Source organism: Armigeres subalbatus, chromosome 1 (genome assembly GCF_024139115.2).
Source record: "Armigeres subalbatus isolate Guangzhou_Male chromosome 1, GZ_Asu_2, whole genome shotgun sequence".
Classification (NCBI taxonomy): domain Eukaryota; kingdom Metazoa; phylum Arthropoda; class Insecta; order Diptera; family Culicidae; genus Armigeres; species Armigeres subalbatus.
Genome location: NC_085139.1, coordinates 66,762,122 through 66,780,723, shown reverse-complemented (window position 1 = coordinate 66,780,723; position 18,602 = coordinate 66,762,122).

Below are 18,602 nucleotides of genomic sequence, written 5' to 3'. Positions count from 1 at the left end.
CACCCAAACAAATTCTTTCCTTAGTGTCCTATACATATGCGCCAATGCATCATCATCAATGACGATCGCGGCTATGTACCGCTATATCGTACACTGTCCAATATGTGAGCACGTTTGAACATGTCAATCCACCGCGCTCCAGTTAAGTAAATCTGACTAAGCTGTTTTCGACGGTTTCGTCAAACCGTGATAAGGGTATGCGATATTTAACATAACTTTTAAATTGATGAAGAGTAAATTAACCCAACAATTCCTACATGTAACATTTTTATTTTATGTTGATTGCTTAAATTACTTTGCGTTGAGTAATTGAATATATTCGGCCTTGTTTTTACAATATCTCACTGCCATCAGTATTTAAAAATTGTTTTAGGAAGGTGTCGGCACATAAGGCTGTGCACTTGAAAAGAACCGATTCATTTTCGATTATCTTCTTCTTTTCAATGGCTCTACATTTCAACTTAGTATTCTATTATTGTTTCCTCAGCTTTTAATTGAAAGCTTTTTGTCTATGCCAACCATCGCATGAGTATGCAGATTTGGGAAATGTGTATTAAAACACTCTGATTATGCGAATATTTTATAAAGTCAAATTTCATGCCCAAACAAGGCAAAACAGTTTGCAAAAAAAAAATACGACATCGTGACAATTTTGACGTTAGACAACGTCTTACCCGAAGGTACTGGGTGTCAAATCAAAATCTAAAATTGGAGACCGTCACGAAATCATGTCAGATTTTGAACGATCATACAGCCTTTTTCTTTCGATGGATTTTTGAGATGTATATATCAATCGACTCGGAAACTCTCCTGCAATTTGTCAATTTCATTGAATCTTTTGATTATTCATGATAAGCTATTAGAAATTTCAATTCTTGTCATACCCAGTAAAAACATCAGAATCAACCAATGCCGTTCATGCATTCCCAACACGGGCATCAGAATTATAACAGTCACGGGCCTGTTGACCCACCGTTTCATTTTTTCTGGGTATTTCGGTTCGCGCGTCATTTCGGTTCGAGGATCCACGGAGAGCGGACAGAAAGATGGCAGTGAAGGCGGTGTTTGCTGCATCTGTAGCGGCAAACAGACTATCGTCGGCATCATCGGCACTCCAGTGAAAATTTCTCGCATGGTTCGGGATCTGGATTTTTCGCAGTTAATTTGGAATGCACATTATTCGGGCCCTCCTTAGCCGTGCGGTAAGACCCGCGGCTACAAAGCAAGACCATGCTGAGGATGGCTGGGTTCGATTCCCGGTGCCGGTCTAGGAAATTTTCGGATTGGAAATTGTCTCGACTTCCCTGGGCATAAAAGTATCATCGTGCTAGCCTCATGATATACGAATGCAAAAATAATAACCTGGTTTAGAAACCTTGCAATTAATAACTGTGGAAGTGCTTAATGAACACTAAGCTGCGAGGCGACTCTGTCCCAGTGTGGGGATGTAATGCCAATAAGAAGAAGAAGAAGAAGACATTATTCGAAATTGTGGGCAGCACTGACTATGTCCAAGGGCTTGACGATCCCTCCCCAGGCCATCTGTGAGTTGTGGGGCTTGCCTAGAATGTGGTGGGGTTTGACAGTGGGCCCTGTTAAATTCCTATAAAAAGCTGCATGTATCCGCAAGTAGGCTCCGCCAAAGCGACCGTGTGCCGCTCATAGCGCACAAGCCCAAGTCCTGGTGTTAGGTGGGACGCTAAACAGCCCTGATACGACAGCCCTCCGGCGAGACAGGAGGTTTGCGCAGGCCCAATAAGCCGCCTGGAAAACCAATAATTACGAACAATATAAGAGATAATGCGACTCTATATAATCGGCAAAGACCTTGGCGACGAATAAAGGATCACGATTGGAAGCTTGGAACATGGAACTGCAAGTCGCTAGGTTTCGCAGGTTGCGACAGGATGATCTACGATGGATTACAACTCCGCAACTTCGACGTCGTGGCGCTGCAGGAGATTTGCTGGACAGGACAGAAAGTGTGGAAAAGCGGGCATCGAGCGGCTACCTTCTACCAAAGCTGTGGCACCACCAACGAACCGGGGGAACGAACTGGGAACCGGCTTCATAGTGCTGGGTAAGATGCGCCATCGTGTGATTGGGTGGCAGCCAATCAACGCAAGGTTGTGCAAGCTGAGGATTAAAGGCCGTTTGTTCAACTATAGCAACATCAACGTGCACTGCCCACACAAAGGGAGACCCGACGACGAGAAAGAAGCGTTCTACACACAGCTGGAGCAGACATACGATGGATGCCCACTGCGGGACGTCAAAATGGTCATCGGTGACACAACGCACAGGTAGGAAGGGAGGAAATGTATAGACCGATCATCGGACCGGATAGTCTGCACACCGTATCGAATGACAACGGCCAACGATGCATAAACTTCGCAGCCTCCCGCGGAATAATAGTCCGAAGCACCTTCTTTCGCCGCAAAAATATCCACAAGGCCACATGGAGATCACCTAACCAAGAAACGGAAAACCAAATCGACCACGTTCTAGTCGACGGTAAATTCTTCTCCGACATCACGAACGTCCGAACATACCGCAGTGCGAATATTGAATCCGACCACTACCTTGTTGCAGTATGCCTGCGCTCAAAACTCTCGACGATGTACAACACGCGTCGAAGTCGGACTAGCCCAAGAATACGCGCAGCAGCTGGAAGTGGCACTCCCAACGGAAGAGCAGCTAGGCGCAGCGTCTCTTGAAGATGGCTGGAGAGATATTCGATCCGCCATAGGAAGCACCGCAACCGCTGCACTAGGCACGGTGCTCCCGGATCAGAGAAACGGCTGATATGACGGCGAATGTGGACAGTTAGTGGAAGAGAAGAATGCAGCATGGGCGAGATTGCTGCAACACCACACGAAGGCGAACGAGGCACGATATAAACGGGCGCGGAACAGACAATACTCGATTTTACGGAGGAAAAAGCGTCAGCAGGAAGATCGAGACCGTGAGGAGACGGAGGAGCTGTACGGCGCTAATAACACACGAAAGTTCTATGAGAAGTTGAACCGTTCACGTAAGGGCCACGTGCCACAGCCTGATATGTGTAAGGACATAAACGGGAACTTTCTTACAAACGAGCGTGATCCAAAGGTGGCGGCAGCACTACGAAGAGCACCTGAATGGCGATGTGGCAGACGAAGATGGCGGTATGGTGATGGACCTGGGAGATCGCGCGCGAACATAATTTTATTGGCTCCAGATCTCCAGGAAATCCAGAAGGAGATTGGCCGGCTGAAGAACAACAAAGCCCCTGGGGTTGACCAACTACCAGGAGAGCTATTTAAGCACGGTGGTGAGTCACTGGCTAGAGCGCTGCACTAGGTCATTACCAAGATTTGGGAGATGAGGTTTTGCCGCAGGAGTGGATGGAAGGTGCCGCGTGTCCCATCTACAAAAAGGGCGATAAGCTGGATTGTAGCAACTACCGCGCAATCACATTGCTGAACGCCGCCTACAAGGTACTCTCCCAAATTTTATGCCGTCGACTAGCACAAATTGCAAGGGAGTTCGTGGGGCAGTACCAGGCGGGTTTTATGGGCGAACGCTCCACCACGGACCAGGTGTTCGCCATTCGCCAAGTACTGCAGAAGTGCCGCGAATACAACGTGCCCACACATCATCTATTCATCGACTTCAAAGCCGCACATGATACAATCGATCGGGACCAGCTATGGCAGCTAATGCACGAACACGGATTTCCGGATAAACTGACACGGTTGATCGAAGCGACGATGGATCGGGTGATGTGCGTAGTTCGAGTTTCAGGGGCATTCTCGAGTCCCTTCGAAACCCGCAGAGGGTTACGGCAAGGTGATGGCCTTCGTGTCTGCTATTCAACATCGCTTTGTTAGGGGTAATACGAAGAACAGGGATTAACACGAGTGGTACAATTTTCAATAAGTCCGTCCAGCTATTTGGCTTCGCCGACGACATAGATATTATGGCACGTAACTTTGAGAAGATGGAGGAAGCCTACATCAGACTGAAGAGGGAAGCTAAGCGGATCGGACTAGTCATCAACACGTCGAAGACGAAGTACATGATAGGAAGAGGTTCAAGAGAAGACAATGTGAGCCACCCACCGCGAGTTTGCATCGGTGGTGACGAAATCGAGGTGGTAGAAGAATTCGTGTACTTGGGCTCACTGGTGACTGCCGAAAATGACACCAGCAGAGAAATTCGGAGACGCATAGTGGCTGGAAATCGTACGTACTTTGGACTCCGCAAGACGCTCCGATCGAATAGAGTTCGCCGCCGTACCAAACTGACAATCTACAAAACGCTCATTAGACCGGTAGTCCTCTACGGACACGAGACCTGGACGATGCTCGTGGAGGACCAACGCGTACTTGGAGTTTTCGAAAGGAAAGTGCTGCGTACCATCTATGGTGGGGTGCAAATGGCGGACGGTACGTGGAGGAGGCGAGCTGCTGGGAGAACCATTAAGGTTAAGGAAGAATTTGGTTCAAAGTGAAAATTAATTGCTTGGCAATCGCAGAAAATTTCCGTCTTTAGCAAGCGTCGGAGAGAGATGTTGCTACTTGGATGACATCAGTATCAGTAATGTGAAATTTTATTTCAAGATACTGATTTGGTTTTGTTGCTATTAGTGTTCGGAAAGGCGCTTTATGGAGAATAATTCGGTTCTTTTCAGAACTACAATTTTACAAAAGAGAAGGTTGAGCCGAGAAAATTTGTCTTCAAAGTGCAGATCATGATCGATTTGTGATGACAGAAAATGTCCGTCTGTAGCAGAATCACAAGCCTGCGTCAGAAGGAGAGACTGCAAAAGTGTATTCACATGCAGAAATGTACTTCACCGCGCTGCTGCCACAAACGCCAGCGGAATAAGCAACAGATAGTCCGAATGCTGCGAACGAAATGGTGCAATAAATTCGAACAATGAATAAAGTTCAAATCGGTAATTACCCTCTTCCAGTGATTATTGTGGCCCTGAAAAGGGCCTTTTCGTTTATTAGACAGTTAATCCACTTCATTTTCTCAGCGGCACCAAGCTAAATGTAACTCAAATGCTATTGCCCTGTGAGAAAACGATCTGTATATGTAGACGTACCGTGCGGGGCCGAAATCCGTCCACCTCATGAGATATCAATAAATTAGAGGAGGTTAAAGGTAACTAATGTAGTAATAATTAATCTCATCCTGTTCAGATACTTGACAGTAAGCTTCTAGGGCATAAAATTGGAAAGAAGGCTTTGAAATTAAAACAACAAAAAACAAAAACAAATCTCCACCCACCAAACGCGGAGTTTGTGCCGCCATTTTGTTTTCGGGTAGAGCATAATTGCACCAAAAGTAACTGTGTTTTAATTGCTAATTGCAAATCATTACATAAGATAAGCGGAATACAAATCGAAGGGATCGCTTCTCAAGGTGCGTATCGAACTATTTACAGTGGTAGTTTAGTCAATCAGACTATTTCAATTTAAATATTTAGTGAAGTAATAGCTGTACGGATTTTGATCCTTTGATTCGAAATCCGTCCACGGTGGACGGATTTCGGGTCAGGAGTAGTTGATTTAATTCATTAATTTATCATGTTTTTCGTAGTTTTTAATGAGTAAATGTGAAACACTTCAAAAGTAGAAGCCTTCATGCGCCTGTGTCAATGACAAACGTTTTATTTATATTCGATTCCTATTTTCTAATGACTTTTTCATATACTAAGTGTACGGATTTCGATGCCCCACGGTACTTTGATTGCCTCCACCAGCGCTTCCGCTTGCTGTTCTCCAAAACTGTTACAATAATATCCTTTTTTGATTCTGGTTTGGTTTTGATGGTTAAAGTTACTGGACCAGAACCATTATTTTATAGAAGAGAAGTTGAGTCAAGACGGCCTTACTGTTGAGGTCGAAATACGTCTCTGTCAAAGGTACAATCAAGTGGTTAAATTTAATGGAATTGTACGAGCACGTCTTATGACAAGTTAAGACATTACACTAAAAGCTCAAAATAACTTACTTATGGGAGAGAAGGTTGAGCCAGGACAAATTTTCTAGTGACGGCAGCAGAATCACGAGCGCGTGTCGGATGGCGTCCGTAGCAGCCAAGTAAATTTTCTCTCAAAGTGCTGATTTTCATTTTACTGCTGTTGGCAGCTGAATCACAAGCGCGCATCGGAGGGTGACGCAGCAAAAACGAATTTGCTTAAATTGCATCAGTAGCAGTCATGTGCGGACTAGAGTGTTTCAAAATTTTCACTTTTTCGCTCCTCTATGCTTAAACGATGACATTTACTGTTTTATTAATCTTCCTAAATTTTTAGCTGATTTGGATGTAACTACACTGTGCACGCGCAGTTTTAAATTTGTATGAAAAAATTGCTATGAAAACAGTCACTTTTGTGGAAAACCGTTCCGCAACGTTGCTCATTGAGCCCAAAAAAATATGACTACATTGGCAACATAGAAAATGTTGCAATGAAACTGACCGACTTTGTTTCGAAACGATTCTATACTTGTAAGATAAGTTATTAGGGAAATACTGAATCGTGGTGAATTCAATTTAACACGTAAAAGAATAACATCAATATCAATAATGAGCATTTTTGTTTTCTTTATAACTTTGCTAACAAAAGTCAGATCGCTTCGCAACAACAACTGTCCTCCAGCTTAGGAAGTATTCTATGAAGTCGTCGAGTCGATTACATTTGAATAGTTAATGGGTCGCAACACAGAATGGTATTTTACTTAAGTAGCGATTTCTATAGTAAATTCCATACAAACTTCAAACTGCACGTGCTCAGTCTAGTTACATCCAAATTAGCTAAAAATTTAGGAGGATTAATAAAACAGCAAATGTCATTGTATAAGCATAGAGGAGCGAAAAAGCCAAAAATTTAATCCCTCTAGTGGGGACCCTTCTTAGCCTAGCGCTAAGATGCGCGGCTATAAAGCAAGACCATGCTGAGGGTGGCTGGGTTCGATTCCCGGTGCCGGTTTAGACAATTTTCGGTTTGGAAATTGTCTCGACTTCCTGGGATTGTGGTCCAAACCTCTGCCGGTTGCATGTATGCACCATTTAGGAATTTAGACCTTCGTTTATATAATGCAACGCAATTGCAAAGCAGATGCACCGATGTTTCACGTTCCATGTTACAGAAACGACATATATCACTTTGGACTAGGCCTATATTTCTTAAATGATATCTACTCGGACAGTGCCCAGTTACTAGGCCCATGAATGTACTTAGAGCACGTTTGTTTAGTTCGAGTAGCCTTCTTGTAATTATGGCGTTAGGCACAATAAATCTTTTCGATTGAACACATGTTGTGACGGCCATCCAGTTTGTCATCACCCTTTGTTCTTCCCATCTTTTGAGTTCAATTTTCATCGTACAATACGATACTCCACAGAAAGGCTCTGGGCCAATAAACTGTAAATTGGAACCTTGTTTTGCCAGTTCGTCTGCCTTTTCATTGCTCTCAATACCACAATGCCCTGGAACCCAGTACAAATGTACTGCATTCTTATGACATAATGTTCTTAGTGACAGAATGCACTCGAAGACAAGCTTGGAGTTACATTTATAATAACCGCGCTTTAAGCGGTTTAAGCGCATACAAATGTTTGCATGTCGGTACTTCCTAGCTATGCAAATATTCGCACATTCCAATATAGCAAAGATCTCCGCCTGGAACACCGTTGTGTAATGTCCCATTGCCACTGAACGATTAATTCCAGGACCAAAGATTCCTGCTCACGTATGCGTTCCAATTTTCGATCCATCTGTGAAGAATTTGATAGAGCCTTGGCGAACCGTAGGACCCCCGACTTCCCATTCCATTCGCGATGTTTCACGCGTCTTGTAGGGAATATCATGGTTAACTATAGGTTTCATCCAGTCTCCAATCATACTCATTTCTGGTCTTTTTCGAAAGAGCTGGGACACTTTCAAGTGATGGACAAGATCACCTGCTTTGAACTTGTTAAATCGTTCAAGCCTTAGCAAACCTTTCTCAGCTTCCAGCTGCACGTATTCATGCAGAGGAAGCAAATTTAAAATGACGTTCAAAGCCTTCGTTGGAGTGATTCGCATCGCTCCTGTTATAGCAATCGACGCTAGACGTTGGAGTTTTGCCAGCTTCCTTTGTGCGTTTGCCTCTTTTGTTTTCGGCCACCACACTAGCGAAGCATACGTAACTTTTGGACGGATCACTGCTGTGTAAATCCACATGACCATTTTAGGTTTCAATCCCCACTTTCTTCCGATAGTCCTGGAACATAGCCATAAAGCACTGGTTGCCTTCCCAATCACGGTCTCTAGATGAGAATTCCAGTTCAGTTTAGCATCCAAAACTACTCCTAAATATTTTACTTGTTCACTAAACTGAAGTTGTCCGCCACCAAGCATTAAAGGTTTCAAATTGACTTTCCTTCTTTTAGTGAAAGGGACAATTACAACTTTAGACGGATTTATGTTAAGACCTTCCTGAAAACACCAGTTTCTGGTATAATTTAGGGCATAATTTAGTATAATTTAGAGTAAAATTTTCCTCTCACTATGATGACAACGTCATCCGCGAAGCCAACTACCTCGAAACCTTTCCTCTCTAAGATTGTCTACAACCAGAGACCACAAAAGTGGCGAAAGGACTCCGCCCTGAGGGCATCCTTTTGTTGCCCTCCCTCACTGTCATAGACGAGCTTCCTAGCTCAGAGGTGATTTTCCTTTGATGGAGCATTGAGTGAATCCAGTTAATGACGCTTATGTCAAAGTTTTTATTTTCCATTGCTCGAGCCATAGAGGAATAGGAAGCATTATCAAAAGCACCTTCAATGTCTAAGAAAGAACAAAGTGCTATTTCTTTGGCTTCTATACTTTTCTCCACTTTCGTTACCAACGTATGTAGTGCAGTAACTGTCGACCTACCAAATTGATAAGCAAACTGAAAGTTGGATAGCGGGTGATTAACCATGTACGATGAATTTTTAAAATCCATCATCACTTTTTCCATGGTCTTCAGTAGAATTGATGTTAGACTGATCGGTCTGTAAGATTTCTGGTGCGTGTTGTCTCGCTTTCCTATTTTTGGTATGAACATCACTTTTGCCGGTCTCCACCTAGTTGTGACATCATTATCTCATATATCATTATCTCAAGCAAGGATGTTATCGATCATTTAGTAATTTGCGTTCGATCATTTAGTAGTTTATCAATAACTCATTCCAGAAGCTGAATTTCAAAATATGTTGTATGGTGGACTTCTAGTGCGAAGGTTTATCGTACCATAAGACAGAGTTGTAGAAAAACCTTCGCACTAGAAGTCCACCATACAACACATTTTGAAATTCAGCTTTTGGAATGAGTTATTGACAAACTACTAAATGATCGAACGCAAATTACTAAATGATCGATAACATCCTTGATCTCAAGATTATCATTTTAGTTGGTTGACTGCTACTGATGTCATCAATTGAAATACATTCTTTGCAGGGTATCCCTCGCTTGTCGCCAAGCGATGATGAATTAGACTTTGATGGACATTTGTCGTGGATCAACCTTCTTTTCTATAAATGTGAGGTTCTGAATTAAACCAATTTATTTTCAACAGTGTGCCTACCCAATCAACTGCAGCAAAACCAGTTCCAGAACCACGCCGAGAAAATTTTGCTGGAGTACCGCTAACGCCGACGAAAGCCACTCGATAGTTTTCCGCTGAAACCGTTAAAAATCGGTAAACCATCCATTCCCGTGTAGCGACCCTAAACGCCATGCAATAATCATCATTTTCTTCTATTATTAAAGTATGTCATATAAACGAACAAAAGGAAAGATTGGACAGGTTGGAACCTGTCCATTTATGTTTATCAAATAGCAACCGCTGTTGAAAATAAACAACGGATATTTAAGTATAAGCAAAACTTGGCGAATAAGCTGGCCTAGAAATAGTAGCTGACTCAATTGTTAAATAATTGTTTATTTAGAGAGTACGAATGCTCTCGGAGCAAAATGTCGCATGAGAGTAAATGTAGGTAGCATGCAACATTCTGCAACATTATTGAAAATGAGAGAAAAATTGTAAACAATAGCCAGTAGTTATAAATAACGTTTTTGTAAATAAAGAAGAGAGTCGGATTTTGGACTTGGAGTTAGCAAGTCACATCAGAATTGTTCAAGTGTTTTATTTTTCAAATTGTGATGACTGTTTTCCAGAAAACTAACCGCTCGAGCTCGTGCACCCGTACGTGCATGCAAGCACCGACATCAAAATCCTGCAACTTACGGACTAGGCTCTTCTTATCCTCAGTTGAATCATTACTTCACCGAGAGCGGACACTATGATCGCACAGAAGCGTTCGCAGCGATGTCTCCGGTAGCAGAGATCCCATCAGAAAGAGAATCATCGATTGATAGCAGTCGCACTCAAAGGAAATTTCCACGAGGTGTTCGGATTATCGTTTAGTCGCTGTTAGGGTAAAACGACCTATTATGGAGGGGTTAAGCACCGTGTCAAAGAAAAATTCATTTCAAAATTCTTTAAAAATTACCTGTTGGTCTTTTTCCACATTGCAGTAGTCGAATAGGTTGCTGTTTAAGTATAGGTTCGTAAATATTACGTCAACTGGGCTAAACTTATGTTGTTTTGTTTTTATCACAATAAAAATAAACTACCGCAATAATAGGACACAGTTGCCTATCGTTGCGACATTTTTTCAAGGTCAGTCCTATTGTTGCGGTATTGCATGCAATTCTTACGGAAATCGATACCACAACAATAGGACCTTAGCACTACCGCAATAATAGACTCAAAGGATTCAAATTTTTAATGAAAAATGTCGATTTTTCATAATTTTGAAGGGAATTTTGTCAAACAAAAGCTGTTCTAGTCTTTAATTCGATGAGTTTTAGCGTATCCACAATTCTTCTTAATGCTATTATATCCAGAATGCAGAAATTTTAAAGCTATGTCCATTTAGAATCCGGAATAATAAAATCATCTGTATCTCGGTAACGGATTGACGTACAAATAAGGTTAATACATCAAAACAAGGGTACTTTCACTGTACTTTAAGGAAAAATTATTGGTACAAATAATTTCTTCTTGTTTCTAGTGAAAATTTGCACCTTCTTCTTTATTCCTCTCATCAAAAGTTGCACACCTCCGGAGTCAACTTCCTTGGCACATTTGTTCCACATTTTGGTCATCTGAGTCGTGTCCCGAGCTATTTTTCCACTTTTTTCACTTTTCTTAAGCTGCCGCTTCATTACTGCCCAAAATGTCTCGATGGACCGGAGCTGTGTGCAGTTGCTTGGATTTATGTTTTTATCGATGAAATCTTCGTTATTATCGCGGTACCACTGGATGACTTCCCGGCTGTAGTGGCAACTCGTCAAATCTGGCCAAAACTTCACGGGACCTTGTAACCTGCACACGTCCGACGGCCTCGCGATAGCTACAAAACAGCTGATAAAGTCGCCGCACGAAATGGAAACACAATTCTATCTACCATGTAAAACACATCACACACACAACACACCAACAGAACATTCGTCGCAGAATCCCATGTGAGAGCCACATCTCATATCTCCCCAACCGTAAGGGCAGTTGAAGAACTACGAGCCAATAATACTGCATCTCTGGAAGTCAGTCTATCACTGGCTACCAAGTGAGCCATAAACTAGTCTCAGAAACCCTGCTTCGCACAGCATCCAACGAAACACTCGCTTAAGATTATCTCCCGGCTCTGAATATCAGACACCGATGATAAGCGACGACAAAGCTCACACTGCAAGAGACAAAAATAAAGCCCGATCTCCAATCAGTTTTCGGTTAACTGCCAAGCAGGCAATACGCGCATCGAAAATTTGTATCGCCGTGTTGATCGCCTGATCGATAGTGTGTTACTTTGAAGTGCATATAATTGATTTCGTTTGCGGAGGCTTTAAACTCTTGGTGTGCAGTGCAGTGGGTGATTTTTAGAGGCTTAGGGCAAGGTAACAGCTAGCCTGAAATTTTGAAGAATGGTGGTTAATTTTTATTTGCCCAACAGCCCTATATAGCCGACAAAATGTGCCTGCTCCAAGCAGTGAAAGTATGGAGTAGGGCGGTGATTTGCAGTGAGATCGGTAAGAGTGGAGTTTCAAAGCAATTCCGATACGAAACGATTCTATGATCGAAGTGGCAATAAGGTGTTTCTTAATATATCCTCCAACAGGCCTTTCGTTCACTGCATATAATTATGTGGTGTATCCTGTGAGCTGCATTCCAGAGCGATGGTGGACTGGAGTGGCTGGCACGGATAGCTGGCATGAGCCGGCAAGCATTCGCGTTCTGTCCGGGCAGACATCAAGGTTTGCGGTCGCCGAGGGATACACGGTTACACTGACACACACACAAATTAAACTTTAGGTTAAGGATTTAGCGTAAGTATACTAATATACATCTTGAAAATGCATGTGAAATTTATGTTTTTATTTTGTGCAATGATTCCGAGTAGTGCTTTTTTTTATGGGTCCACTATATTGTTTGAACCAATTGTTGGCGGTTCTGGGTACGTGGGCAATGGGGACCAGTGCCATCTTCGCCTCTTTCGAACTTTTGTCTCCGTCTCATGCGCCCCCCCCCCTCAAGGGGGAGGTGACAACCTTTATGGGCTTTATGGAAGGTCGACCGCGGTTTTTGAGACATCCCTCCTTGTACAGCTTCGATTCCATCGTCTTATTCGTCACAAACACTTAGGTCTTTGCCCCACAGTTGCATATCCCTTGCCACAATCATCCGTTTTTTTGCAAGTTTGTCCAAAAAGCAAACTTAAACTTCACAGGAACTACTCCTCGTGCCGTCACCATGTAGAATTTTTGGCTGAGAAGCTGTACGAAATCCATTTTCACGTAGGTTCCATCGTCGATGACAGGATTATCAACGTGGGTGTGCAGACTTTTTTCTTTCCTTTCTGCTTCCATAATTTTTGACACGCTGCACGAAACTTCGTGAAATTTATACCACAGCAAGTGGGCGCCTTGGTAGACAAACCGCTGTAAAAGAATTCTTGCAGCGGTCACTTTCCGTGCCGCTGCAATATAATAAATGATTCCGGATTCTAAATGGACATAGCTTTAACACTACCGCAACATTAGGACATACCACAACGGACGTTTTACCCTAGTAGGTAACTAGAAAGGCGCATTGTGAAAATAATTTAGGTTTTATTCAGGACTGCTCGTCGGAGGGAGATGCTGCAGAAGTTTATTCGCATGGATGGCCAAATTATCGAGTGGCTGACGTTGGCGTCAGTAGCAGTCGAGTGCAATTTTCTCATGAAATACGAATTTGTTTTTTGCTGCTAATGATAGGAAAAACGCATTATTGAAAATAAATCGATCCTTGTTCGATTCACAATTATAAATAGAAGAAAAATCAAGAAATTTTCTTCAAATTACAAAACACAACCGCAGAGAATTCATAACGCCAATTGAAAATCACACATATTCGTTACACAGAAAAAAATAATGAAAAATAAACAGCGCGTAAAACTTGACATGCGGAAATTTACGCTATTCTACGCTGAAATGGCCCTCTTCCTAACAATATTGCTTACAACTTGTATGCAATATCGACGATTCACGTCAAATATTGTATACATTTAGGCTATTTCTCATGTGGAAGTACGCTAATAATGACGTTCCATTTATGTGCATGATTTTCAGCGTAAATTTCAGCGGATTTTTCTATCTGTGTATTTAATGAAAACTCAAACAGAAAAGCAACATTGAACTCATGATTTGCCCATGATATCATAGTTGACGTATCAACCATTCGAAATTTCCGCAAATTGACCTTTGTACGCGCTTACTATGGTAATTCAACCGTTCAAACATCGATACGTTGCTTATTCCAAGCCCCATTTAAGTGCTTACGCGTTGGAATGTTTTAAATTTGCTATGTTTGTCCCTAAATTATTCGAAATAGACACGAAAGTGCAATGGTTGTTACGTCAACTATGAAATCATGGGCAGTGAGCACGGCATACAAAAAACAAGGCAGGCTCATCACGTATGTAAACATTCAGTTTGAATGTAAACATGTAACGTCACTGCTATCTTCGCACAAGCTGGACCGAGACGATGCTCTACGGTCGCAGCATGCTTACTTTTGTACTTCAACATGTGGCGATAATATATGCGTCACATTCGAAGTGTCATTTTTCTAACGAGCCTACCTTGTTTTCTGTATACCGTGGGCAGTGAGGATTGTAGTTAAATAGCAAGGAAGGCATCGAAAGGGGTCACAGCAGCCTTAGATCGTCGTCATTGAGCATATTCAGAATATTAAAATACATACTTTTTTTAATTTACGCAATCCTATTTCCAACTGGGGGTCGTGTCTAAGATACAACCTTCTACTTTTTTCTTTGGAACAAATCTATCCGTGTCAAAATATCTTACAAATATTTGTATAAATAATACTTTTTATCAAACACCGTCTCCAATGTTAATCGTACTTTAATGCTCATCCACCGTGCATCATTATATGGTACAATGGAATCCTTACAAAGCAAACAACTGGCATTAAACTATAAATGTTACTGGAGTAATAAAGAAATTTTGCTGCTTGAAGATAATGCTAGTAACAACAATAACTACATTTTCCGACGATCCATAAATGTGGGGGGTGGTCTCACCGGACCACTCCTCATCTCAAGGCACTCATAACCGTAACAGTCATATTCTAGTTATGGAAATTCACGTGTCCCCACTATACACAGCCGACGCGATCATTCATAAAGTTTTCCTTCTGGGCCAATTATTATCCTACGGTGGTAGTCGCCGGCGGCGTTCGTTGATTTACGATACCAATTTGTGGACCATTATTCGCCATATGCGGCGTGTCCTTCCCACAATAGTCTACGGGTAATTTGTCATATCGATTGTTTGCTTGGAACGTGAACGAAATTGCTTTCGTCCGCTATGGTGAAATCATCGGACTGGCGTGTTACTCGTACAACCTTCGCATATCAGATCACTGTGCCGATATGGTTTTACTCGTCGTCGAAAACGACAACTGGGGCATTAGGCTGTTCCTAATTTCAAAAATATGTATGCTTAAAAAGAACCCCAGTTTACTTATCTTAATAAATTAAGTCTTCCTACAATGATCAATCTGGCCAATTTTCAACAACGGTAAGACTCGAAAACATTGGCATTCTTTTTATACCAAACCGTAAAAAAATTCCAGAAATCGATAAACGTCGGTTTCGCTATTGTACTTAATGTACAATAATCGATCAAGGTAATATATTAGTAAAATTATCTGATTTAGAAGTGATTTCCTGGTGAATGTTATAAAACTGATAGTGCTGGAGAACGGAAAGTGCTGCACCAATATGTATGAACCAGGTCCTATATATAACTGAATAAATATTGATGATGGAATAAACTAGAAACGTAATGACAAGCAAATCGAAGTCGTTGTTTCTGAAATCGATTTCTTTCAAAGGAGCTTCTGCTCTGTTCACTTCGACTACTTCTGAGGGCTTCAATTGAACTGCACTTTTACGTTTCTCTATGCTTTGCCTTTGCCCCTATCTATGCTAACACTCCTTGAAGCGCTTCAGTCCGATGTGGGAAAATAACGGAAGGTAGGGTGGGAGAGAATACAATTATTTCAAATAATGTGATTTCACCTCATGCCATTCTGCAAATAACACTTTACCCTTCCTCTGGTAAGTCCGTGAAAATGAAGACGACGACTATCTCTACTCAGCACTCAGACGAGAAAGACAGTTTGATGTAATTGAGAAGTGTACTGCTTCGGAATAAGGATAAGGATGGGAGGCAAATCGAAGCGACTATGGATAGAAATTGGAATAATAGTTCAAAGCGAGATAGTTCAATTGATTTAACTTCAATGTCGATTGAGTGTGAAAGCTGGAATTCCAGCGAATCTGCGGAAACGGAATGGGTTGTTGGTTCTCGGTATTTGTTCTGCTCGATTCACTCTGAGGTGACGGAAATGAAGCGGAGACCATCGAATAAGGCTAAACTATTATCAGGGCATGGTGTGCTACGGGAATGGAATGAACAAGAATGGCCAATCAGTTATTAAGGAAACAATCGAAATCGAGAAGGTCATCGTGTAGCAGTGGGCGGCAGAGAATAGTACTTGTTAAGATAGCTGCAGCATGTTAATTTATTTTTTTATATTTATATTTATTTATATTTATATATTATATATATATTATGTATATAAAACTCAATGTTTGTATGTTTGTATGTATGTATGTATGTATGTTCCAGCATAACTTCTCCCCATTGACCGATTTCAACCAAATTTGGAACACACATACTTTATCTTAAGGAGACGACGATAGGGGGGTTAGGGATGCTCTTTGAAAAAGGGGGAGGGTGTGGGGGGAGGGGTATTGCTTAGTTATCGATCAACTCAGTGTAACTTCTAAACCCCTTGGCCGATTTCAACCAAATTTGGAACACACATTCTTTATCTTAAGGAGACGACAATGGAGGGGGGCTAAGCATGCTCTTTGGAAAAGGGGGAGGATGTGCGGGGAGGGGTATTGCTTAGTTATTAATCATCTCAGTGTAGCCTCTGAACCCCTTGGTCGATTTCAACCAAATTTGGAACACACATTCTTCATCTTAAGGAGACGACAATGGAGTGGGGCTAAGCATGTTTTTGGAAAAGGGGGAAGATGTGTGGGGAGGGGTATTGCTTAGTTATTAATCAACTCAGTGTAGCCTCTGAACCCCTTGGCCGATTTCAACCAAATTTGGAACACACATTCTTTATCTTAAGGAGATGGCAATAGGGGGTTATGGATGCTTTTTGGAAAAGGGGGAGGGTGTGGGGGTAGTTGTATTGCTAAGTTATTGATCAACTCAGTGTACCTTTTGAACCCTTTGGTCGATTTCAACCAAATTTGGAACACACATTCTTTATCTTGAGGAGACGATGATAGGGGGATTATGAATGATTTTTGGAAAAAGAGGGAGGGTGTGAGGGGAGGGGTATTGCTGAGTTATTGATCAACTCAGTGTACCTTATGGACCCCTTGGCCGATTTCAACCAAATTTGGAACACACATTCTTTATCTTAAGGAGACGACAATGGAGGGGGGCTAAGCATGTTCTTTGGAAAAGGGGGAGGATGTGCGGGGAGGGGTATTGCTCAGTTATTGATCAACTCAGTGTAACTTCTGAACCCATTGGCCGTTTTCAACCAAATTTGGAACACACATTCTTCATATTAAGGAGACGACGATAGCGTGATTAGGGATGCTCTTTGAAAAAGGGAGGGTATGGAGGGAGGGGTATTGTTCAGCAATCGATCAACTAAATGTAAGTCTTGAACCCAATGACCGATTTAAACTAAATTTGTATCAAATATTGTATGTCCTAAGGAAACAACTTAAGTGGATGTGGGTAGGTAATTTTAAAAGGGGATGGTGTGAGAGAGGAGTATTGTTTAGTTATCGATCAATTCAGCATAACTTTTGAACCCATTTACCGATGTCCACTAAATTTGGAACCCATATTCTCTGTTTAAGGAAGACTATATCAGACTGGATAGGAGTGTCATAGCTGAATGAGAGAGATGGTATATTTATTAAACGAACCGTTTAGTACACCTTTCTACCGCATGGGTCAATTTAAACCAATTTTGTAAAAACATATTCTCTGCCCAAAACTATTATATAGAGGCTGGGAGAAACTTTTGGAATGCAGGAGGTTGTTGGGGTTAGGTATTGTTCAGAAAACGACTTAATTTAAAATCCCTCTTATTTAGTTCATTCGAGGTTCTTTCACATTGTACAATGCTTCGAAAACAAATTTCCCGAATTCCTTAAAAATAGCAAATCCTCGACAATAACATTTTCCCGTTAATAACATTTCCCCAAAAATGACTTCAACTTCAACTTCCCTGAAAATGACATATCCCTGAATTAAGCAGACCATTAACATAACAATACTTGGTTAAGGTCATTTGACATGAAGGGCATTTGGGATAATTATGAACAGCATCAGAAAAATCTTTCATAGAAAGCACGCATTTGCTGGGTATAGAGCAATGATTATTGTTACCCTTCATCGAAATCATGGTTTGCCCAGTGAAAAGCAATAATTAATGTGTTTCCTTCTGAATGGTGGATGTGATTGCTTTTTTAAAAGTAGGCATTTGCCCGGAATAAGGCAATGGTGAGTGTGATCCCTTCTTTAAAAATTGGCGTTTGCCCGGAATAAAGCATCGGTGGATGTTTTTCCTTCTTTAGCAAATGACGTTTGCTAGGAATAAGCCTATTCAAACCAACGATCCCTTTTTCTAGATCAGTCAATGCTTCCAAAAGCCTTCTATTAGTCAAATGACGAAGTATCAATATGTTAACACAATTACTCTGTTGACCAATTGGTTTAATCCTTTTCTGATTATAAAAAACGAAAACCAAAATGGCAATTCCGAGCAAGGCCGGGTACATAAAGCTAGTTACTGATATAGTTGAACTTCACTAAGAATAATAATTTTTGTCTTGCATAATGTGTTTTCAATTTGCAGACAGATGTCATAATACGGTACCTATACCATATCAGATACACCTGG